Here is a 25487-nt window from a genome sequence, read left to right as displayed (position 1 = left end):
ATGCGCTGTTACGCAAAAACCGCGATAGAGTGAAGCCGCGGAAGTCGAAGCGCGAAGTGGCGAGGGTTCACTGTACATCTTTTGATCTTTTGACTGCCGCTTCCATGAAGAAAAACCCTTGACAACTTCAACCTTCTCACCATTTATCATGATGTTATCTATTGGTCCGATGGTCAGGATTTTGGTCTTCTTACATGGAGTTGTAACCCATACTGAAGCTACAATCCTTGATTTTCACAACAAATGCTTCGACTCTTCCTCATTTTCAGCAAGCAAGGTAGGGTCATCTGCATCTCCGGTTAATAAGCCTTCTTCCAATCCTGATGCCACATTCTTCCTCATATAATCCAGTTTCATCAGAGAAATCCAGGGTAGGTAGATCTATAGAGATAGTAACTGGATAGGGGGGTGGCAAGGGAGGATGGGGGGAGATGGGGAGCTAACAAGTATGAGAAGAAAATGTTCCGAAATTGTGGTGAGGACTGCACAAATCTTAATGTGATTGAATGAGTAAATTGTATGCTATGTGAAGTATGTGCCAATAAAACTTTTTTTCTTATAAAAAAAAAAGACCATTTCTTCCCTAGTTGGATTGCTCTTTTTTTAAGATTTTTTGGATGTATTAGGCCCCTGGAATTTTCATATGGATTTTAAGATAAACTTGTCAGTGTCTGCATAAAATCACTGGGGTTTTGATAAGGATTTCATTGAATCTATAGATCACTTGGGGAGTATTGCCCTATTGATATCTTTAAAATAATACCTTATGAGTCTTAAGTATGGGATGTCCTTGCATTTATTGGGGTCTTCAATTTAGTTCCACAATCTTTTGTAGCATTTGTGGCTTACATTTTCCTGTGAGCACTGCTTTAGCTGCATGCCATACGTTTTCACTTCTGTTCACCTCAGAGCACTTCCTAATTTCCCTTTTGATTTCTATTTTACCCATCGGTCATTTAGAATTGTGTTTTTTAACTTCACCCAATCCTGTGAAATTTCCAGATTTCCTTCTGTTCTTGGTTGCTGACTTCATTCCTTTGTGATCAGAGAATATAGTTTGCACGATCAAGTCTCTTAAATTTGTTGCGGCACGTCACGCGAGAATAACATATCTTATAATAACATATAATAACATATCTGTTTTCGTTGGGTGAAGTGTTCTATGAGGTCTAGTGAGTCCAGGTCGTTTACAGCAGAGTTTAAGGCTTCCTTATATCCCTGATAATCTTCTATCTAATTGATCTGTCACTATTGGGAGCAGGATATTGAAGTCTTCCATTATTGTTGTTGAATAGTGTATTATTCCCTTCAATACTTTAGTGTTTGTGTGTTTTGGTGTTGTTCCACGTAATTCGCATATCTTCATGACCGATTGTCCTTCGCATCGTTGCAAAAGGCTCTTCTTTACCACTAGCAACATTTTTCTTGTTCTAATATCTATTTTGTCTGATATTAATATACTCAATGCAGTTCTCTTATGGATTCTGTGTGCATAGTGTATGTTTCATACTCTCACTTTTAGCTTTGGCTCTTTAAATCTAAAGTGTTCCTACAGTCAGTGTATGGTTGGATCGTAGGTTCCTATACAATCTGACAATCATTTTGATTGGATAGTTTAATTTGTTTAAGGTCACTTTGAGAGAATAGATATATATATGCAATTATACCTTGTTTTTCTGACTTGTATGTTTCATTTTCTATGTTCCTACATTACTGATTTCTTTTGCATTAAGTGAATCATTTCCAGTGCAAGGTTTTAATTTCTGTAATGATTTCTACAACTTGAGTTATTTTCTTTGTGGTTGCTCTGAGGTTACAATATGCATATTAATTTAGCCAAATCTACTTCAGATATACGACAACTATATAGTTCTATTCTTTCATCCCCATTATTGTGCTATTATTGCTGTACACATTATGTCTATCTATGTTACAAACCCAACCATTGTTACATTGTTGGGTTTGTAACACAGACATAATGGTTGTATTGTTGTAACTATTACTTTATATAACTTTGTGTCTCTTAAAGTAACTGAGAGAAGAAAGGAGGAAATCCAATATGTAATTATAGTTTGTGCTATTGACCTTCTTGTTTTTCATTTCTTCATGTCCTCACATGTCCTCATTTAAGATACAATATAGTGTAACTTCTTTATTCCACCTGCCTCCTTTTGGGTTGTTATCAAATCTATCACATATCTATATGCTATAGACCCCACAATACAATTATGCGCATACTGTTTTATTCAATTGGCTTTTAAACCATTGAAAAGAACAAAGAATAAATGCGAAAATGTACTGTCTTTTATAATTACCTAATAATTATCTTTAGTGGAGCTCTTTGTTTTATCCGGTGCGTTTGAGTTACTGTCTGATGCTACACGCTTTCGGCCTGAAGAACAGTCTTTGTCTTTTATTGTCAGGTGAGTCTATTAGTACAAATTCAATCCGTTTTGCTGATCTGATCATGGTCGTTTTGCTGTATATGAGATTCTTGTTTGGTGAGAATTCCTTCCCCACCCATGCCTAGCCGGAATACTTTCTGAATAGGTTCTCATCCGGCCTTTGGGCCTCTGTTGCTTCCGGAAGAGTTAGCTTTTGATCTTGTTGAGTTCTCTTGTAGACGATGACTAGGTTCTCTCTGCCTGTTTCGGGATTCTCTCTCGCCTTTGCCTTTCAGCGTTCTGCTGATGATGAGTGGGGACGTGCATCTTCTCTCTGTGTGCCCGTCTGGAATGTGCTCAGCGGCACAGAGGTGAAGGTTGTTTGTTATCAAAGTTGAGAAATTTTCGGGCACTCTTTCTGCTGTCTTTTTGTCCTTCTTTCTCTTTCTTCTTCTCTTCTGGGGCTTCCTTTACACGTACCATTCTTCCTCTTACTGCCACCCAGTCCACTCCGACTCACAGTGGCCCTATAAGACAGAGTAGGCTGATTCTTTACATGGGTAAAAAGCCTCATCTTTTTCCCAGAGGGTGGCTAGTGGTCTCAAACTGCTGGCCCTGCTGTTGGCAGCCCAACATGTAATGCACTAGACCCAAGGGCTCCCACACATACCGTTGGTGTGCTTCGTTACATTCCCTAATCTTCTTTTTTTTTTTTTATCATTTTACTGGGGGCTCGTACAACTCTTATCACAATCCATACATATATCCATTGTATGTCAAGCACATTTGTATATTTGTTGCCGTCATCACTCTCAAAACATTTGCTTTCTACTTGAGTCCTTGATATCAGTTCCTCATTTATCCCCTCCTTCCCCGCCCGACCTCCCTCATGATCCCTTGATAATTTATAAATTATTATTATTTTGTCATGTCATACACTGTCCGACATCTCCCTTCACCCACTTTTCTGTTGTCCATAATTCTTTTTACCCCGTTTTCTTCAGCCTTCATAATCTCTATGAATCTATATTCAGATTCACCAATACTTCTTCTGCCAACTAAAACCTATTGTCAAGCAACTCTAATATATTTTTAGTTTCCATTACTATACTTTTCAACTCCAGAATTTCCACTTGGTCCTTTTTCTTCTATAATTTCCATGTCTTCACTGATAGGTGCTTACCTTCAATTAATCCCTTAAGCATAGTTTCTTCTTTGAGCATACTTATACTACTTGTTTTGAAATCATTGTCTGCTAAGTACTTCTATAGCAAGTACTTCTATAGCACTCCCTGTTGCGCCTCTCTCTCTTCTCTCTCTCTCTCTCTCTCTCTCTCTGTCTGTCTCTCTCTCTCGTCTGTCTTCCCACCCTCCCCACCCCCAACTAAAGTATGAATAGCATATTCCTGTGTCTTTGAATATCCCTTAACTTGTTTGGGAAACTGGACATTCTAATATGTTTTAGCAACTATGGATACGAATCACGCCCTGCCCTGGGACGTGTTAGTTTGCTTGTGGATCTCGCGTCACCATGCATTGTATTTGACCTGAGCGCAGGGAGTATAAAATTGTGGATGTCCATTTCCCCTCCCAGTGTGCACTCTGATGCCATTCCTAGGAGAGTGTGGCCTGGTCATGTGCACAGTCTCCCCGAGCCCCTCCACCCCATATCCTAGGATTACAGCCGTTTTCCCAGAGCGCTTTTCCCTGATCTCCCTGTTAACCTTCTGGATGAACTTCTTTTGGTATCACACCAGCTGTTAGCCTCTGCTTATTGCGCTTGTCTCTTGACAACGCCTTGGAGAATAAATTGTCACATGATCTCATCACACTAGCTTTGAGCCTCTTTGCAAGAACAGTCTTTGAGGCCTGTCCACGAGGCTTGGCTTGACTCCAGGTGGGTTCTTCTTACGTCTCTCTTTCTCAGTCATCTTCCTTAAATGGACAGCTCATCTCGCTGGTCTGCCATCCACTTGTTGCTATCATGGCGCTACCACCCATACCTCGCTGCCATCGAGTTGATGCCAACTCACGGCAAACTTGTGCAGGGTTTCTGAGGCTCTAAATCTTTATGGGAGCAAATAGCCTCACCTTTTCACCCAAGGGGTGGCTGGCGGGTTTGAACTACTGACCATGCAGTTAGCAGTCCAACATTTACCTGTCAGCACCACCAGGGCTCTTTATAGAGCTACCAACCTCCTCTTGCTTGCTCATCCATTGCTTTTAGGCTCAAACTTCCTCACCCTCTATTCCAAATAAAGGCAGTCTCTTTGGGGAGAGTTCCTCCCCGACTAGGCAGAATCTCTGTACAGCACTCTGGAGTGGAGGAAAAGGGAGCCCCAGAGGACCTTCCATAACAGAACTGAGGTTAGGGGAAAGAGTGGGCCCTGGCGACAGATGGCACGTTCTTTTCCATTTAAGAAGCTGTTTAACTTACTAAGTAAATATTTCATCGTTAATTGAGCCCTGGGGATTCTGTGGGGTAAGCATTGGCTGCTAACTAAAGGTTGGCAGTTTAAACCCACCTGTCACTCTGAGGGAGAAAGATAAATCACATAAAGATTGACAGTCTCAAAAATCCTGCGCAGGGTCGCTCTGAATCAGAATCTACCTGATGGGTTCTTTTGGATTTGTTTGTTTGGTTGGTTGATAATATAAAATTACATGACCACATTATTTTAATTGTATCTAGGTCAAATCAAATCAAATAATAAACAAGTTGTGGAGGATACTATACATAAATATGAATAATCATAAACTTTTTGCGGTAATTAAGTAAACATTTTTCAATTTCTCATTAAGTAAACATTTTTCAATTTCTCATGATCTCCTCCTCCCCATCACCTGGTCATCTCTAATATTATTTTGTCTCAAAAGATTTACCTAGTTCCAAAAGCACACATCCAAATTGATATGAAGGGGACTGGATGTCGTGGAGACCCAAAGTCCACCAGCAAGACAATTGGACAGTGCCTTTTAAAAGGGCCTCGTGGAATGGAGGCTAAACCCAGGGCGTGGTGTGGCACTGATGAACCACATAACTATCCTGTAGTTCTTCAAGATTCCCTCCCCTTACTCTTGTGATCCATACATGATGCACCTCATTGGTCATGTGAGGCTTGTGGGTGTACATTTATACATTTAAGATTGCTCGGGACATGGTAGTCAAGAGAGATGACCCCTGTGGTAGTTATATAACCATTTGTCCGTGTGAGAGCTTATGAGTGAAGGGGTGGAGTCTAGTCTGTCAATAGAGTCATAACCAATGAGGCTTCTGTGTGGGCATGGCCTTCTCCTGAGGATTCTGGAAAATCTGATTTCTTCTTTGGAGGCAGAAGACACTTCTCTCTCCCTCTACTCACTTCCTGTGAGACATGCCTGAGGAGAGTCCACATGGACCTACCTGATGCAGCCCTGGAAGCTGGAGGAGCCATGTGGAGACCCCTGCCAGCACTGAGATGCTCACACCACCTCTGGATCCAAAGACTTTCTACCCACTGGCCTGTGATCTTCCTGCATTCAGCATCATTGTATGTGTTTCGTGAGTCTGAAGAGGACTTTATAGATTGGTATCAGACATATGGGCTAATGTCAGATTTATGGGCTTGGATTGGACTGGGTTGGGATGCTTTCTTAATGTACAATTACCCTTTATATGTAACTCTCTCTTATACACATATGTGTGTGTATTAATTTGTTTCTCTAGTCTGCCCAGACTAACACAACCCCTCAGAGACACTGCCAGGAACAAGGGTTCTCTAAGGGTACGGGAAGTGAGATGGGTAGGGAGGAAGTGGGGGAGGGGAGTTGATAGCACTGATGACTGTTCAGCCCCACCCAATGGGATTGTAAAACACAACAGTATGGGAAGGGAAGGGGTTTATTGGAATGAGTAAGATATGTCAATAACAATATTATTCAAAAAAAATTTACCTATTTTTAGATATTTCATAAATGGGATCGCACATTGTTCTGTTGTGTATGGCTTATTGCACTTAGCACAATATTTTTAACCTTTTCACGACCCATAGGACATATAAAAATGTTTGTGGGAAATGGGAATGAAAAGATAATGGATTTTTTTCCCATGAACTCCTTGAAACCCCCTGATATATCAACTGTTCAATTTCTCGGGTTTCTTGGGAAGTCGCTATCCCGTTAGTACATGCCGCTTCCTAGTAGGGGCCTGTACAACTGTGTGTGTCTGCAAACAGCCCTCATCCCATCGACCCTTGCAGCAGGGTACACTTAGGTCCAAGTGTCCCACATAAACACACTCCCGCCGAGTTGGTCCTGACTCAGAGTGACCCTGCAGGACAGAGCAGGACTGCTCCATTCGTTTTTCCAAAACTGAACTTCTTTTCAGAAGCCAACTGGCCCATCTTTCTCCTGAGGAGAGGCTGGCCGGTTTGAATGATCCATATGCCTAACCTACTGTGTCACCAGGGTTCCTGTTGACGCCAAGGAAATGTACTAAGTCTCAGGAGGGAAAATGTACAGCATTTGCTGAAAGCAATCCAAATGACTATCAAAAGATGATGGATAAACAAAATGTCTCACACACACACACACACACACACACACACACACACACACACACGGAGTAGTATTCAGCTAGAAAGAGAATTGCAGCTCTAATGTATGCCACCGCACTAATACACCTTAACCCCTCCCTGACTGAGTTATTTTCTGCATTGCATTTTCTGTTGACACCATGTTTTCCATAAGGGAAGGCATGCTTGCATCAAGAAGAAGGAATATTTGTGAGGTAGTATGGATGTTGATAGTTATTGTTTTGAACTAAATGAAGAATCTCTCTCCATGTGATAGATACCCAGAGGACAGTTTCTGGGAATTTTCATTGTATTTCTTGGTTTATTGACTATTTCTCCAGGCCTGCTTGTTCCAGGGAGGAAAGGACCTTGGGGTTCCCAGGCCACCATCTGGAAGTGCTTCTCCCAGCGCCATGGGATCTGTCCAGCAAAAGACAGTCCCCGCAGGACAGCTGCCTCAACTCTGAAGTGCTTCCCCTTCTTCACGGTGGCCATATTTTCTAAATTCAAGAGACAGAGCACGGGGTCTCACAAGGGTGGTGTGCTGCTTCGAGGCACAAGAGTCCACATGGGAGCTAACTTGGGGACTGTCAGAATAGAGGGTTCATGGAGATAGTTTCTGGGGGCACAAGAAGATTTGAAATTGGAATCGTCCTGCCAATCTGGTGAGATAGTTAAAGTGTATTGTGCCAACCTGGCCGATAAACACATGTAGGGTTAATTGAAGGGCGGAGAGATAAATGGCTCGGTGAGCCTCGCCTTTCTAGTTCTCAGGTCTCTTGCTTTGTGATGGTCGGACCAAGGTGCAGCTGCCTTAGCCAACTCCCTGCTTCAGCTGGCAAGGCTCACTTCCTGCAAGACATCCCCAAGGAGAAGCCAAATGGACCTACCCCAATGCAGCCCTGGGTGCTGGAGCAGCCATGTGGAGACCCCTGCCAGCACTGAGATGCTTACACATTCACTGATTCGGCTTCCCTCCTGCAGTCGGTGTCATTGCGTGTGTTTTGTGAGATGGAGGAGGACTTTGTGGATTGGTGTTGGACATATGGGTTAATGTTGGATTTGTGGGCTTGAGCAGCCCTGTGCTGGGATGTTTTCTTGATGTGCACTTACCCTTTATATAAAGCTCTTTCTTATACGTATGAGTTTCTATGGATTTGTTTCTCTAATGTACCCAGACTAACACACCTGGGGATAGATACATCATTGTTAAAAGTGTGGGTCTCCTGAAAAATCAGAAGGCTTCGCTGGCTGATAGGAAGCCTCCTCTGAAAAGGGACGGTTCTAAATGGCCTCTTCTCTTCTACCATCTAATTTGCATTTAGACCTTCTCCAAAAACAATCAATTAATTCTAATAAGAACTCACCAAGGAGAGAACTGGGCTCACAACAAATAGTAGCCAACAGCCACGACGAAGCCTTGCCACCCAACGCTCATCCCCCAACAACGGGAAATGAGCAGCTTTGCTTCTGCTCTGAACCGGGAAGCCAGACCGGTGTGCTCAAAATCAAGGGCGTCCTCTCTCTCCCAGGACCTGGAAATCGCTCAGTTAAAGCCTACATCTATGGGCATAGCAGAGGTGACTATGACTTGGCAAAGGTGGGGGACCGGGGAGATTGGAGAGTAAGGTCTCCGAGACAAAACCAGCTTGTTTCAAAGACCTGACTCTGAAGTTTTCCTAGACTAAGACTTCCTGCATCTCCTGGGGAAATCTGGTTTCAAACTGATAGACAGCCCCTCCCCTCAGGCATCAGTGTAATACACCCTCCTTGGGAATATGCATCTGCCTAATAGCTTGAGATGGTGTTCAAACTGAATATTCATGATCTCCAAATGTTGTCACAAAGGCTGTAGCTTTAAATCCCTCTACTCAATAGTTAAAACCTTTTTGCTGTACTTTAAAAAAAGAGCAAACATGGACTCTTTTGGCTCCTCTGCTATTCAAGAAGCCTGGCTAGCTTGGGCTGCCTGTATCATGGCAATAGGTCTTTCTACCCAAATCTAACTCACTGCCATCAAGTCGATTCTGATCCATAGCAACCGTACAGGACAAGGTAGAACTGCCCCTGTGGGTTTCCATGACCGTAACTTTTGAAGGCAGTAGAAAGCCCCCTCTTTCTCCTGTGGAGTGCCTGGTGGTTTCCAACGACGGATCTTACAGTGCACAGCCCAACGGGCAGGGCTTTAATAGATCCCTCTTGTTGTTGTTGCTGTTGCTGTTAGGTACCATCGAGTCTGTTCCGACCCATAGGGACCCTGTGCATCACAGAATGAACCACTGCCCCATCCTGGGTCATCCCCACCATTGTCTCTATGCTTCCGCCCATGGCTGCAGCCACTGTGCCAACGCTTCTCCTGAAGGGCCTTCCTCTTTTGACCACTGCCCTCTACCTTACCGAGCAGGAGGTCCTTCTCCGGGTCTCTGGAGAGAGGGAAAGAGGGGTAAAAGGTACTAAACATCAAAATGACTATAAAGGATCTGAGGATCCATGCCATGGAGAGCAAATTCCTTCTCTGTAGACTAAGCAAAGTCAATGTCTTGCTCAGCTCCGTTCAGTGGTGGAATTCTTGGCTTTTTTTTAGGGGAGATCTGGGTTCAGTTTCCAGCCAATGCACTTCAAGCCCAGCCACCACCCATTTGCCCGTGGATGCTGACATGTCGCTCTGAGGCTGAACAGATTCCAATAGGCCGTCCAGACTGAGATTACCGCATTTTAAAACTCACTGCCATCGAATCAATTCTGAATCATAGCAACCCTATCGGACATGGTAGACTCACCCCTGTGGGCGTCCCAGACTGTAACTCTTTTGGGGAGTCAAAGCCCTGTCCATCTACCAAGGAGCAGCCGGTGGTTTCAAACTGCTGACCTTAGAGTCAGCAGTTCCACAAAGCGGTGGAAACCAGAAGGCCAGCTCCCTAAGGCAGAGAGAAAGATAGAAAGAATTTGGGAAGCTTTTCTGCCCTAGGGAAGAATCAGCCTCGATGACAGTTTGGTATTAACTAACTCAGCCATGCGGGGAGGTATAATTAGTTTCCCAGCCCACAGCTCCATTCCACTGCCCCCCCTAACACGCCCCCCCCCCAAGGGGCTGCACAAGCTGTTTGAAATGAAAAGGAAAATAAAATCACTGCTTGCCCAGACTGACCCATTGGCTCTTGCTACTGGCCATGGGCAAAAGGTGAGGCAGCCACCTGTCTGCTGAGGTCAAAGAGAATGGAATCGTCATTTAAAAAATGACATTTCCAATGTTCCCCTGTGTTGACTAGGCAGGCCCTCTCCCACCTGGCGTTTAAATGACTCTCCCGAAATAGAAAATATCAGGGAATAATAGAAAAAGAAAACTGGAGTCAACTGTGATTCTCACTAAGGGGCTGTCTAGTGGGCCAAGCCGCCCAAGCCTCCTGAGGAGACACTTCTGCCTCCGTCCGTTTCCTGGGCTAGCTGGCTGGACAAATGGGGTAAGCTGGGCTGGTCCCCTGTAAAGACCCTGCAGGGGGAAAGCCAGGCCTCCATCTGTGTGTGGGGAGGGTGGGGGCGGGGGAATTGCCCCTGCAGCCACCAAAGAGCCAGGAGGCCCAGGACACGCTGTTCCCAGGTCCAGGCCCTACTGAAGTGACCTGGGCTCCCTCCTCTCTGAGCCTTACAGTCCTCCCCACCCTCCCACGGAAGCCAATTCCTGGCATCTCCTTCGGAAGTGAAAGAACTAGTTCTAGCTCCACACAGCCACCCTGAAGGCACTTCCCAAGGGCAGGGTCCTCTCTGAGGGTCTCGGCGGCTCTCAAGCCTCAGCAAGAACAGAAAGCTGAAAGCCAGAGAGCAACTTGAGCTGGGTTCTGGCAGCACGGAGGGAGCCTTCCTCCTTTCTTGGAAATTTAGCTCAACCTTCTCCTGTCTCAAGATGTCGGTCTAAAATGACCCCAACCCTGGCCCGCCCCCTATAGCTGACAGGCCCTCTTCAGCCGCATCTTGTCTGGAATGAGTCTCTGCTTGGTGAGGGTTTATTTTTCCCCTTCTGTGAACACAAGAGTGCTTTAGTTTGAAAGTGACCACCAGTGACAGCTTTATTAAAATGAAGACATCGAGGGTCCCCGGAAGGCTTCAGGCTATGCTCCCCAGCAGACTCCCAGGGGGATCTCTGTGCAAAAGCCCACATTTCCCTTACACACACACACACACACACACTTCAGCTTCCCTTTGATTAAACCTTGAAGCAACAGTGTAAGCTTTGAAGTACCCACAGCCAGATGAGGGAGGACAGGATGACCCCAGAAACAAGTGTTTACCTGTCCCTAACCCAAAAGGTGGCATGAGACCCTCAAGGAAGCTACCCCCAAGACTGGCAGGAGGAGACGTTAACTCTTCTATGATCCCCCGCTTTCCTTGCAGAAAAAGCCCAAGCCAGAGACCCAAGGGTAAATCCTGACTCCATGTCTCACTGAGTGGCTTAGGTAGTCTTAATCATTTATTCAGAGCCCTGGTGGCATAGTAGCTTACACAATGGGCTGCTAACCACAAGTTCAGCAGTTCAAAACCAACAGCCATTCCATGAGAAACAGATGAGGCTTTAGGTTCCTCTAAAGAGTTACAGTTTCAGAAACCCACAAGGGTAGTTCTACCCTGTCCTGGAAGGGCCACCATGAGTCGGAATTGGCTCCATGGCAGTGAGTTTGCTTTGGTTGGTGTGTTAGTCTGGGTACATTAGAGAAACAAATCCATAGAAACTCATACGTATAAGAGAGAGCTGTATATAAAGGGTAAGTGCACATCAAGAAAACATCCCAGCACAGTGCTGCTCAAACCCACAAATCCAACATTAACCCATATGGCTGCCACCAATCCATAAAGTCCTCCTCCATCTCACAAGCACATGCAGTGACACCGACTGCAGGAGGGAAGCCGAATCAGTGAATGTGTAAGCATCTCAGCGCTGGCAGGGGTCTCCACATGGCTGCTCCAGCACCCAGGGCTGCATCAGGGTAGGTCCATTTGGCTTCTCCTTGGGGATGTCTTGCAGGAAGTGAGCCTTGCCAGCTGAAGCAGGGAGTTGGCTAAGGCAGCTGCACCTTGGTCCGACCATCACAAAGCAAGAGACCTGAGAACTAGAAAGGCGATGTTCACCAAGCCTTTTATCTCTCTGCCCTTCAACTAACCCCACATGTGTTTATCGGCCAGGTTGGCACAGTAAACCTTAACTATCTCAGTTAGGTATTTGTTTACCCACAGGAGCCCTGGTGAGGCAGAACAGAGTGACTATTCTCTCTGGGGGTGGGAGATGAGGCTGTCTGCTCCCATGCAGATTTACAAAGCCTTGAAAACCCAGCCCAGGGGTCACTATGAGTTGGAATCAACTCAATGGCAGGTTCGCTTATTCACTCAACAAACACCTACTTGGCTCCTTGTGTGGGGGCAGCACTGTGGGACACTGGAAAATGTTACAAATACAACCCTGCCCCCATGCTCCGAGAACCTATAGGCAAATGGAAAGGCCATGGAACAGTGCAGTACAACTGCCTCACCTGTAAAAGGGGCTAAAGATCTCACAGGCTTGTTTCAAAGAAGAAAGAATATAGGGTGGATTAAACATTACCACACCTCTAGTAGGTGCTTGATCAATGTCAGCGTATTTTTTTCTTTCTTTCTTTCTTTTTGCCTCTCCTTGACGTAAAATTCCGGCTTTTCCAACAACCTTCTGCCACTCTGCTTCACCCCGGGTAAAAAGCGGGGAGGAAGCTCTGCTCTCGGGTAGGAGGCTGCCTGGGCAGAAGCTAGCTCTGCTGGGGCTCAGAAGCCAGGCCCTGGTGAGCAGTGCTCTGCCCTCAGTGCTGAAGATGGCCCCAAGCAGGTGGGATACAGGCCTCAAGGACTTGGGCAGGGACCCTCCAGCCTCACCCTCTCAGCCCTATCTAGTAGAGACTCTGACTATCTGCCCATCCCTGTCCCTTATGCATCTGGCCTCGTCTGAAAATATACAACGAAGAACCTTACCTTCTGAAGGCAGATGTTTCTTTAAATGTGAGAGAAACAGTTAGATACAGTGGGATGCTTTCTGGAGTGAGATTCTGGGCCTCTGGGTCCCCCAGCCCAAAGCCTCCAGGGTCCAACAGCGGGGCTGCAGTCACTAGGCTGCGCTACTCCTCAGGGGAGCATGCTGACCCTACGTCCAGCTCAAACACACCTTGATTCCAAGTCAGACCCCTCGGAATAGAGGCGTCACCCGTGAGAGGAGACCTGAGAACTGCCAACTCTATGCCAAGACGAGATGGGGAGGAGGGAGACAGCTGCATGGGGCTGTACAACACAATGCCTGCACATTCAGAATATTGACCAGGGTGAAATAAGATACTCAGTTTTCTATTTACAAGAATCAATACATGCTTTCTGTACTTCTAAAGTAATTACAAACACAAATCCACTTATGTCTGGCTAAAAATAACTGGCTGTTGTTTTTAAAAAAAACGGTCAAAATTCATCATCTTACACTTGTAGGGAAATGGTTTTTTTTAAGTTGCTGGGCACTTTTTTTTAAGTGAAGGCAATTTTCCTCCCAATCACCAATGGCCATCACAACCCCTGGGACTCAAGAAGCAGTTTCTTGCCCAGCAAGTTTCTTAATGATGTACTGCCATTATCTGTGCTGAAAACAAAGCAACACCATCTCTTAGTTCCCTCTCATCGCTGGAGAAGAAGTCCCTGTTCAGAGCACTTACAACACACAAGTGCTTTACAACTGAGAATGCACTTTGCCACGGTGCATCTATCCCTGGGATGCCAAGACTGGACGTTCAAATTATAGCACCCCACCAAAAATGCACCTTTGGGATGGGGGCTGGGGGTGGGTGGGTGAGAGGAGATGAAATGGAATCTTCCTGACAATTGTCCTAAATCAGTTCACGCCTGCCCTGGGAATTATAAATCACCTTGCTGTGAGTTTATATCAAATTCACCCTGGCAGAAAGATGAACAACTGGACTATCATTTTGCTTAGAAGTTGAGGGGAGAAAGCCCAAAGCAACAAAACTCCCAAGTCCCCTCCAGGAGATGCTCCCTCGACCCAGAATTTGGAGAAATGAGATTCTTAGGCAGGGAACTGGGCACTTGGCATGCCTCTCCCCGCCCAGCCACGGCTTCTCCAGGCGCAGCACATTCCCAACACCGTCTGCTACCAGCAACAATGCCAAGCAGGTCTTGAAAAATTAATATTGTCCTACACACGAGGGCAGGTCCCCAGGCTGGCAGGTTTCAAACTTCAGAGCAGCGGGCGTGTCACACCAAGACACTCGCGAACAAAACAACACAACAGGACACAGCGACAGAGCAGCCGCCAGTGCTCACGGGAGCGCCCCTCGTGCTGACTGGGGGCGCCCGGATGCGCACACCCTTCCTGGTGGCATCAAAACGGGGCTCACGTTGGAAGTTCTGGGTCTTGAAGGCAGAAAATATATTCCCGACCCTGTTTCTGTGTGCTCTCCTAGAAGGAAAATCAGCAAGGAGGGGGAAAGGGCGGGGGAGGGCATGGGGACTGAAGGAAAGAATGTGTGTCCTTACGCCTCCCCCGTGGGGTCACCGAGAGGAAAAAATCAACAACAGCACTGGACAGGCGGAGACAGGCACTTTCCAGAACGCTCCCAATGAGTCAGAACAACAGTCCTGCAATGCTATGAGCAACCATCCTCGTTTGTCAAGATGGGGAAACTGAGGCTTAGGGAAGCGGAGACCTGCCCGAGGTCCTCCAACTTGCACTTGGCAGTGGGGTTCCTAATTGCTTTCCTGCCTGCACATTCCTTTTACCATCGGAATGAGAGGCTCTGTTACCTCGCCAAGGTAACTGTTGGTTTTAATAGCTGAACTTTCCCTCTTCAAACCTTCCCGACGCCACTCCCCCAAATCCTCCTCATGCTTCCGAGATGCGTCATCCGCCCCCACGCCTCATCAAGCCTAGTCTGGCCATGCGCTCTTCTGCAATTCAGTGTTCGCCTTCATTACATGAGTTAACCTGCGAAAGATCCCGAGCCCTTCTCTTGTTCTGTGTCCCAGATTGAGGAGTTCTTCAGAGAAATGGGCCATGTCTTACCTAGTCTGTCACACCTGGCATCATGAGAGGTGCCCAAGAAGAGCCTGGGAGGTTAGCCCTTCAAACAGCTGGGTTGCTCGCCCGTCCCCGCCCTTCCTCCCACTGCAAAAGTGACAGCGGCCTCTCAGGCCTCTACCAGCCGCCCCCTCAGCCCATCCAGCAATCCCGCTGATCCCGCTGCCCAGGACACCCCACTGCTCCCAGATGGGCTAGACCTGGTCCCACTCACCTCCCTCGGAGGCTGCGCACCGGCTGTGCCTCCTCCTGGGACACGCTTCGCTAGACATCCCAGCCGCTCAGGCCTCCCCTTCTCCAGCTCAGCACGTTGTGTATGTGGGACCCGTGACCACACTGTTTAGCTCTTCACACCTTTGTCTTGGTCACACAGACAGGTCCCCGGCACCGAGTGGCTGCGCCATAGGCACTGAATGAAGGCAGGAGTGCATCCCAGGCCACTGCTCTATTCCCAGACCACCTCCGGGAGAGTAGGAAGCCGCAAGTGCATCTGCAGTGTCCTCCAAGCAGGCCTTGGATATTGACTGCCCGCCTTTCTTCCCCCTGCAGTAAGGAGTGCCAGCCTTGGGGGTCTCTCTCCCGTATCTGCCCGCAGAGCGTCAGGGTCACTGGGTTAGACATTTCACTCTGAAAGACTAACCGGGCAGCTCCTAGCACCATTTGTCTCATATGTCCCACATTCCCCTTGACCTCATCCACTGAGTCTGGAGAAGCTCCCAAATAAGATCCTGTCCTGAGTGAGTGGCCTCCTCCTGGAAAAAAAGACGCTGCTGGCTGAAAGGGCCATGCCTGGAACCCCTGTCGCCCTCCCAAGGGCTGAGTCAGACCACTCCTGGCTACCGAAAAGTTGTTTCCAAGGTTAAAATGAGGAGACTCGGCTAAAGCTTTTAGTACATCATTCCCTCAGGAAACATTGATGGAGGGCCATATCTGACCTCCACTGGCTTCCCTCTTGTCAGCTGACGGGTCAGGCATGCCTCCACGCTCCCTCCTTTACCAAGCCCTCCCTCCCAGGCCACTGCACGTCTGTGCTGGGTTTAACAATTCGTTGTAATGGCCGCACAGAACTCACAGACAATACTCACAACGAAGGGGCTTATTAGAGAAGTTTGGAGCCCTGGTGGTGTAGTGGTTACACATTGCAATGCTAACCACAGGTCAGGGGTTTGACACTGCCAGGTGCTCCGAGGGAGAAAGAGGAGGCTCTCTATTCCCCTCAAGAGCTAGCTTCAGAAACCCACAGAGGCAGTTCTACTCGGTCCTATAGGGTCACTATGAGTCAGAATCAACTCGGCAGTTAGCAAGTTACCACAAGTCAGGATCAGCAAACAACAAGGATGCAGTCATTGGTCTCAGCCGGCAGCCAAGTCTCTCTCAGGTGCTCAGCCTCTCAGCCACGTGGTCCCTTGGCTTTTGCCTCCATGGGCCAAGAAGGCAGCCCACCTGTCCCTCTGTCCCACAGTTCCCTAGTCTCTGGTCAGACGAAGAGCAGATGTCCTATAGCCTAAATCTCCATGTCATAGTCTATCTGCAGCCACTCAGCCAGAGATCTAGAAGTGCTCCCTCCAGGTCCAAGGACTTTCTCTGTTCTCTTCAAGGATGACTCTCTGCTACTGTTTCAAAGATGACTCGCCCATATAGCTGGGAGAGGGTCATGGAAACTGACCAGGTCTCTCTAGTCGTGTTGCGCACACCCTACGCATATAGTGCCACCCGATCGTTTGGTGGGACTTACAGAGACCTGGATAGAAACACCATCCTAAAACAGCTCACTCCACCACACACCACTCCCATAGAGGGGAGCTCATGGTGACCCTGTGCAAGGCTTCTGAGGCTATAAATCTTTACAGGAGCACAAAGCCTCATCTTTCTTCTGAGCAGTGGCTGGTGGATTTGAACCCCCAGCCTTGTGGTTAACAGATCAATGCTTACCCAACAGTACCCCAGGGGCTCCTTGTAACACATAATAGATGCTCACAAATAGGAGTTCTCTTTCTCTCCCGACCCCTTTCCCAGGTTAGTGCACACCCCTTTCCACAGCCTTCCTCCCCGGTGGCTCTTCCAATTTTGACTTTGACCAAAGTTTCTCCTGCTCGTTTCCCACTGGATTCCCCTTCAAATACAAATCCTCAGGTTTTAATAAAATGGAAAGAAAGGAGACCCAAAAAAACCCAGCTCAAACGCATCATCGGAGCGTCGGTGCCTGATTCCTGCAGCTCAGACGTCTGTCTCTCCATCCACTCTTTTAGAAACTCAAGCAAATCAGAAGCTCAAATGAGCAGGTGCCCACGTATTAGCTTCAGGATCAGAATGAGGGAGCTGTAGCCTACAGCTGGCACACTGGCTGTTCATGAAAAGGCAGAGGTTCTAGAACCCCCCCCCCCCTCCAGTGATGACCACGTGGAAAGCCAGGACATGTCATCCACCAAGATCCCAAAGAAAGGTTTCTCCACAGCTCCTGTGGCAGCCCCTCACTCACCCTCCCAAATGGGAACTTCCAATCAGGCCTCTTCACTCTCTCTGTCTGCCCTAACCCCAGTCTCCCTGCTTACACATACCAAGTGGCTGTGAGCTTTTCTCCCCAGTCTCCCACTTAACCAGAGTCCCCAGAGCCCACCCTCAAACTGAATCTGTACTAAAGTGATCTTCTTAATTTCCATCTTCTTTTCTGTTCTGTTGAGAACATAGATGCAAAGAAGGTATAGAGAGAGGCTCCTCATTTGGGGAACGGTCCGTTTTGCATTCCACTGGGTATAAGAGTGAGCCAGGAACAGAAGCAGGAACAGAGCAATTCTCATGGCCATCAAGAAAAAGAGATACCAGCTGAGCACATTTGAGGTCCCTGTCTGAAGCGGTGAGGCAGTAGAGGCACCAGAGGCTGTAGCACAGAGACCAGGAGGCAGAGCAGAGGAGCCCTGCTGAGAACATGAAAACAGAGCAGCAGGCTCCCCAGACCTGGAAGGAAGTAAAGCTGGCTGCCTTTGGGTAAGGGGCTGGACTGCAGAGTGGTGTGCCCTTTGTTACACAGGGAAACGATGGACCACTGCCTGAGCAAGGCAGAGGACACGCAGCACTGTGGCTGACAGGGCAAGGACCAGAGAGAGGCCTGCCTGCCAGCACCATGAACAAAAACCCACATTCTTACCATTTTGTGATTTGTTCATTTCCCCCAATAACCCCATGACCAAGAATAATTTCTCTGAGCTGTGTGGCCGTTGCAATGGGATCCAGAACCCAGTAGATTTCCTTGGGAGGGATCATTGGTATCAGAATAGGTAAAGGAGGGTGAAGGGTGGAGGTGTCTCTAGCATCTGCCTTGTGGCAATCTGCCTGGGATCCAGTTGGATTCAGCTTTCCCTTTTTGTAGTCAGAGGAGGCCAGATGTGGCCCCTGTGCCATTTCCTCACCCTGGCTGGGGCACAGGATTAACACACATGGCTGCTAACTAGAAGGTTAGAGCTTCAGGTGATACGGAAGTACTGGGAAGAAAGGCCTGGCAACCTACTTCAGAAAAATTAGCCACTGAAAGTCTCACGGAGCACAATTCTACTCTGACACACAGAGGGCTCCATGAATTGCAATTGGCTTGATGGGTCCTGGTATGGGGATGTCAGCAGCCCTTCATGCTACGTTCCCAGAAGGCAGGGATGACTAGTCAAACAGGAGACACCCATCGAGGTACCATGTGAAGATGCAGCATTCAACAATCATCAGCAGGGGCTCAGTGCTGAGACTGAAACTTGGGGTATTAAATGAATCCAGGCTTGCCTTTGGCCATCACTGTTCTTTGTTCTCACCTGTTCCCAGGAGAAGAATGTGGATGAGATTTCTCGGCATGCCCCCAAACCTTGCGCTATGGGGCTCCGGAAGGACAGTGGTCACAGCTATGAGCTGGTGACAGACCCTGCTGGCCCCAGTAAAAATGGTGTCCTCATACAGGAAGTCTAACGCCTTCCTGTCTCATTTGGGGGGAGGGAGTGGGAGGAGGGCGACCTTAGGAGTTTCAGTTAGCATCATTCAGGGCAACCTTGTCTCACAAAAGCAAAGGCCAAGCCAGGAAAGAGCGCTCAATCTCAGAACGCCACACCTACTGGGGAGATCTGTCTAGAAACACATTGAATCCATAATCACACCGTCAGCGAAACTCCCAGAGCATCTGCGTCTGCATTACCAGGAACCCCTTTGCTGAAAGTGCTGGCCGACTTCTCAGCAGCGTAAAGAATGCATGAACTGAGCGCAGACAAAACATCCCAAAGCCATATCCATCATGGCCACACATCCTGTAGGCCGGATCCAGGGCTTCGAACCAGTTCACTCTGGTGCGGCACCACCACCACCTCTACTGAAATTGTACATTTCCACCCCAGATCTACTGGTTAAAATGCTGACTGGGATTCCGTCTATCAGGGTGGGAATGCAAATTCTGAGCAGAGGGTCAAACCAGAATGAACCGGCTGGAAGCCCGGGTTGGAAGAGTGGTGAGGTAATTTTGTTATTAACAATAATTTAAGCACCACAGCATATGGGTGATTAACTTTTACTTTAATAAACTGAAGGAACTCTAAGGCATAGGGATAGGCTTTCCGGAGTGGGAAGGAAAGGGGCGGAGTGCATAATCCTGGCCCTGCCCCGGGTGTGTGCTCTGCATGTGAAGTCGTGAGTGACTGAGTGTGTGTGTGTGTGTGTGTGTGTCAGAGAGAGAGAAAGGGGCGGGGGAGGGGGGGCGGGCATCAAGAACCACTTGCTCAAATATTGTAACTGACTCAGACTCCGAAGTCAAAGAGAGATTTGAGAGAATGGCAATCGTTGGCCATAGAGGAATCCAATCCCGGACAGATTCAGAGCAAACCCCACCGCCCCTGGGCACCATTCAGGGCCAGCATACCTGCCCCACTCACCACTCACTGAATCTGGATCATCAGCCTCTAGGCCTACCCCACTCTGCCTCTTGGTCAGTGCCTCAGTGCCCGTCCCACATGTATGGACTTCTGCCCCTCCAGCGTCATGCACCATCTTGTCAGTTGCCTTCCAGTTCACTTCCAACGTCGCTGACTTCTTCTGAAGGTGCTTTCCAGATGCCTGCTGAGACACCTGTGGGTGAACTCAAGCCACCCACCATTCGGAGAGAAATCTGACTGGCTGGTAACTGTCTGCCTAATCGGATTCCTCTCAGAATTGAACCCGGCTGCCTTCTGGCTACACTCATCACGCATAGGCGCTGGGTGTTCCCCCAGCGGAACCTGCTGTGTAACATCACCTCCAGCGAGCCATACTCCTCTTCTCTATGGGCAGCTTGTCTGTTGTGGGCTCCTGGAAAAAAGCCCAAGCAAACTTAAGAAGAAAAAAAAGAAGCAGAAAACAAACCCTTCAACTCCCAACCAAGGCAAGGCAAGAGTCCATTCCTCTTGTCACATGAAAGTGAAGCCAGGAGTCCTAGAGGGTGGGCTGGCATTCCAGGGGCCTGGTGCATGGCTCTGGATGCCAAGAAGACTTTGGAAAAACATAGCCCAAGTGACTGACACTCACCTTCCAGGGACTCACAAACCAGGAAAGCGGACTGCGACTCCTGGGCATTTCACTCTGAATTCTCCTTGAGATTCTACCGTAGCCTACTTATCAAGGGCACGTAACCATCTATGTCAAGTGAGTGGGAAAGAATGCGGAATTCATTTATTTTACAGCCTACATGCTGCTGGATAAAAATGAAAATTCTTTAGCCATGGGAAAAAGTTGTATTCTTTGGCAAGGTTTTTCTTTACCACCATGAGGATGTGCTATTAATAACCATAATTAGGCTCAACCCCTAAATCCTGGTATTGAACGCTCCCAAAATACCAATTACTGTTACTAATATAATTTCACAAGCTACCGTTCATTCCAAAGGACAAACAGCTTTATTATTTAAATGGCACCTTCACCTCAAATAAGCTCAAAGTAGAGCAAAGGCTATAACCGATTCTTCATAAATACTGCAAGTCACAGATCAGATGGGGGGGGGGGGAACCAGCCAATCCTCGGTGACACCCCAAAGCTACAGGGCCCAAAAGAAGGACAAGGGGAAATCTCCTGACAACTAGCCCTCGGGCTTGGTCTGCTTTTGAAGGGCCATAGATGGCTGGCAACCACGGAGTACGACCTGCTTTTACTGACCTAATGCACATTAATATGCACATAACATGCCTCATAAATTTCTGGAAACAAAAAGCAGTTAATAACCCATTTTCTCCCATTGTTGGGACATTCTTAACTCCACGAAGAGAGATAATGGATTTAGAAATTAGTCTTATTGTAATACATTATTAATCACGGTATTGAGAAGGGTAAATAGATGTTATAAGAACACCACCCAGAAATTCAATTTCCTTTTACATTTATTTACTCTCTTGAATTCTTTATGCTAACATCATCCCTCACAAGCATGTAACAGTTTGGTCTTTCCTTTCTCTCCCCAAACAGTTCTTTTCAACATTTTTTAAAGCACCAGAACCTTCTTAAAGATGAAATATTTTACAGAATACCAGGTATAAAATGAAGAAAGGGGAGATTTGGTTGCAGACTTAATTTCACAAACTTCCAGCATGCTACCAGAAGAGACCAATCCCTGGAGAAAGCATCACGGTTGGGAGAGTAGAGGTGCGGCACAAAAGAGGAAGACCCTTGACAAGATGGATTGGCACGGATGGGCTCAGACAGAGCAACAATTATGAGGAGGGCGCAGGACCGGGCGGTATTCCATTCTCGTGTGGATAGGGTCGCTGTGAGTCAGGACAGACTCAAGGGCGCCTAACAGCAACGTATGCAGCACACATTGATACTCTATAGAAAAATAGAGAAAGGACTCAGCTAGATAGTTCCCACAAGATGGTGGAGGGGAGAGAGAGGGGACAGGGGGAGGGGTGAAAATGCAAAGTCCCGAAAAGTGCCAATCAAAAGAATAAAATATTCGACACTGACATTTACCCAAGAAATGTTGAGTGATAAATAACCCTCCAGTGGTGACCAGGCTCCAAGAAACAATTCCACACTGCTGGTAGCCATGGAAAAGGCTTTTTTCCCCCCAATCAATCATTCATAAAAATACTCATACCTTTGAGAAAGCAGTCATCCCACTTCCAGAATTAAGCCTTTAAAAATCAATCAAGAGGAAAATAGTGAGGTGGGGCTGTTCCCTTCTGTCCTAATGATAAGTAGAAGCAGAAGCAGGTGAAGCACAAGGAGAGAAGGGGCCGAGTCCAGACGGGACCCCCTGGAGGGAACAGTACACAGTCAACAAAAATACGGGGGAAGCGCTCTCAAAACGCTCTACCTATCAGCCGGGCTTCCCATCCCCTCTGTAGAACGTGCCCCAGAATGCCTCTGGCTCACTTGGTCGCTTCCTCTAGCACCCCACTCATGTCTCCTGGGTGTGCTCCCAGATGTGTTTATACTATATATACTTGTCATCCTAACAGCATCATTTAGTTAAATGTTTTATAAACCAACGAACTATGACTGTTCAAAGGATGACTGTTGTTGTTTCTAAGAAACCCAATTTAAATGCTCTGGAAAGATTTTTATAAAAGCTAGTCATTTAAAGAATAGAAGCTACATTACATATGGGTAAAATAATTACAAAGGATAAGACCCCAAAAAATCATTAAGATGCAGGCTACCCCATTCAGATGGCTTCCTAAGCGGCTTTACATTCCTGACACATTGTAAACAAACACTAGGGATTGGACTTCCTAACCAGCATATTAAGGATCCTGGTCGGAGAAAGACCGAGCCTTCTACTCCCGTAAATAGTTACATCTCAGAAACCCCCTGGGAGTCAGTACTGACTCAATGGCAGTGAGTTGAGTTGGTAGTGCCGTGGTTAAGTACTCAGCTGCTAACTGAAGAGGTTTGGACCCACTAGTCCTTCCAGGGGAGAAAGACATAGCAGCAAGGCGTGGCTGCCTGCCTCCAGAAAGATTCACCGCTTTGGAAACCCCCAATCTGTCCAATAGGACCACTATGCCTAGAATGAGTTTAAGCGGCATGTGATGGGGTTGGTTTATACAGACATCGAGATGGCAGAACTCTATTTAACAAACTCAATCGAAAGCCTTCTATCAAAAGACTGCCACATGAATTTACACCTCGAATTATGCTAAAACAGAATATTTACTGCACACATGCAACATGGTGTGCTTAGTCCCTTTAATCAATGTTTGCCTTAACTGACAAATTTAAACCCCAATGATGTTGAAGAAGAAGGATTCTACTGTTCTCCAAAGACTCTGAGTGACCGGGAACTCTTGGCTCAGGTACCTCCCCCGCGCTGTGCCTGGAGGGTCCTTTGGTGCATCTTAGGTTGCCAGTAAATAAGCCTTGAATCGACATCCAGCAAACATGGGGGAAAAGGCACTTTTAATTAAATTCAAAGCAAAAAAAAAGTTTTTTAATATCAAATTACATGTAAATCATGACTACATTTCCTACAAGGGAAATGGGCCAATGCTCAAAGGGCCAATTCATGCTGTCAAGGGTCGAATGAGTGGTGGGTAATTTTGCATGTTTTAACATCTTTACCAAATGCACATTCTTTTTCAAATCCAAAAAGATGCTAACTAAGAAAAGGAGATGGCTTGGCGCGGGCTGGGGGTGGTGGGGGAGGGCGGGTACTAGACTTTATTTCCGTGTCCTGAGCTATCCAATGGTCAAGCCTCCTTCAACACGCTCTGCTTCATTCCACTCACCGTGTTACCAAATCCAACCATGTTCCTCCTCAGACAGGACCTGGACTGGCACTTCCTTGGTGCTTCCAAACCACCAGGGTGCTTCTTTAACACGTGACGTTATCCACCTCTTCGCTTACTATTTGGTTAAGAAAAAATGCTCAAAACTACAATTTATAGTCCCAAGATATTCTCAAGCACCATTTAATTAAATCATTCAATCAGAAAACAAATTAAAATGAAATATCACTGCAACCTCCCAAAGGAAAATCCACTTTCCAGTTATGACAAGAACAGTCCTCTAGGGAAAAGCTCCAAAGCCTCTCCCAATTGTGAGTCCTACTGAATCTCCTGCAGAACATTCTGTGACATTTGCAACTTCCGGGACAACTCTTCTTCCAAGGAGAAGGGGGGCCTGAGTGAGAGGAGACTCACAAGCTGGGCATATGCTTTTGAGAAGGGGAATGCTTTCATGAATGACTAACAGGTGCACTGGGCATCGGCGCCGTGAACACATTCATTCATCCTCTTGTCCATCCAACACCTACCCCAGGTAGCATGTGCCAAGAACTTTCCTGGGCGTTCAAAAAACATCTGTTATGCAAATTTAATGCCTGCCCAGAGCTCCCTGAGTTTACAAGGACAAAGTATCCAAGTCAGAAAGCTACTAACTCTATCACCCCTGGGTGCCTTGGTCATTCCACTAGGACCGTCATCACCTGTTGCAGGGAGACCCTCTCTTCCCTATGCTCTCCAGGCTTCTTAGGAGACTGTAGTCTCTAAAACTAGATTACTCACTGCCATCCAAGTCAATTCTGACTCAAAGCCACCCTATATAGAGTTGACTGGAGCAGATAGCCTCAACCTTCTCCCAAGAAGCAGCTGGTTGGTTTGAACTGCCAACCTTGTCATGATCAATCCAATGTTTATCCAACAACATCATAACAAATAAAACTAGATTATTTGGGTTTAAATCCCTGAGTACTGCTTGACAGCTGTGTGAGCGAAAGCAAATCCTATGGCTTCTCCCTGCCTTCCTTTCCACATCTGCTAAATGGAAATGAACTTGCCTACTTCACAATGCTCCACACACTGCCACTGAGTCAATTCTGACCCTTAGTGACCCGAGAGGACAGAAGAGCCTGCTCCTGTGGGTTTCCAAGACAATGAATATGTATAGGAGTAAAAGTCTCATCTTTCTCTCTGAGCAGCAGGTGGTTTCAGGTGGCAGATCACACAGCCAGCAGCCCAAGGCCACCAGGGCTTCTTAGGATGGTGCATATTAAAATAAGTCACTAAATGTAAAGCACTTGCAGTAGTGCCTGGCACATAAAAGATGCTATGTAATCTTTAGCTCTTGTTATTATTCTCTTATTCCCCTCTGGGAGAAAGGGTTTTCAAGTCCCATAAAGAGGGACAGTCTCAGAAACTCAGGGAGCAGTTCTACCCCGTGCTGAAGGGTTGCTGTGTGTCAGCATCCACTCCATGGCGATGATGGTTTGGGTTTTATTCCCTTTTGCTCAGCGGAATAACTGGGTTATTCAAAAGGCTCTACTAACTAAAGGGCTTTGGCAGTCAGAATACATATCAGAGCAGGTGCTGTTGAGTCAAGTGATACAAATAGTTAGCGTGTTTCACTGCTCATGGAAAGGCACCTGGGGCACGGGGAGGGGGCATACGATGAACCTCTGAAAACTCAGCCATTGAAAACTCCATGGAAGAAATCCTGGTTCTGCTTGATAGGCACGGGTCACCAGGAGTC

General features: G+C 47.0%; 1 protein-coding gene across 1 annotated transcript in view; it reads right to left on the bottom strand.

The window, feature by feature from the left end:
* Positions 1–25487, bottom strand: part of GALNT18 (polypeptide N-acetylgalactosaminyltransferase 18) — a 385185-nt gene that overhangs the window by 356773 nt on the left and 2925 nt on the right. The gene's annotated exons all lie outside the window — the stretch shown is intronic.

This window comes from Echinops telfairi, unplaced genomic scaffold, assembly GCF_000313985.2.
Source record: "Echinops telfairi isolate 266 unplaced genomic scaffold, ASM31398v2 ScPeMD7_60;HRSCAF=208, whole genome shotgun sequence".
Taxonomy (NCBI): Eukaryota; Metazoa; Chordata; class Mammalia; order Afrosoricida; family Tenrecidae; genus Echinops; species Echinops telfairi.
This window is presented reverse-complemented; position numbering and strand designations above follow the sequence as displayed.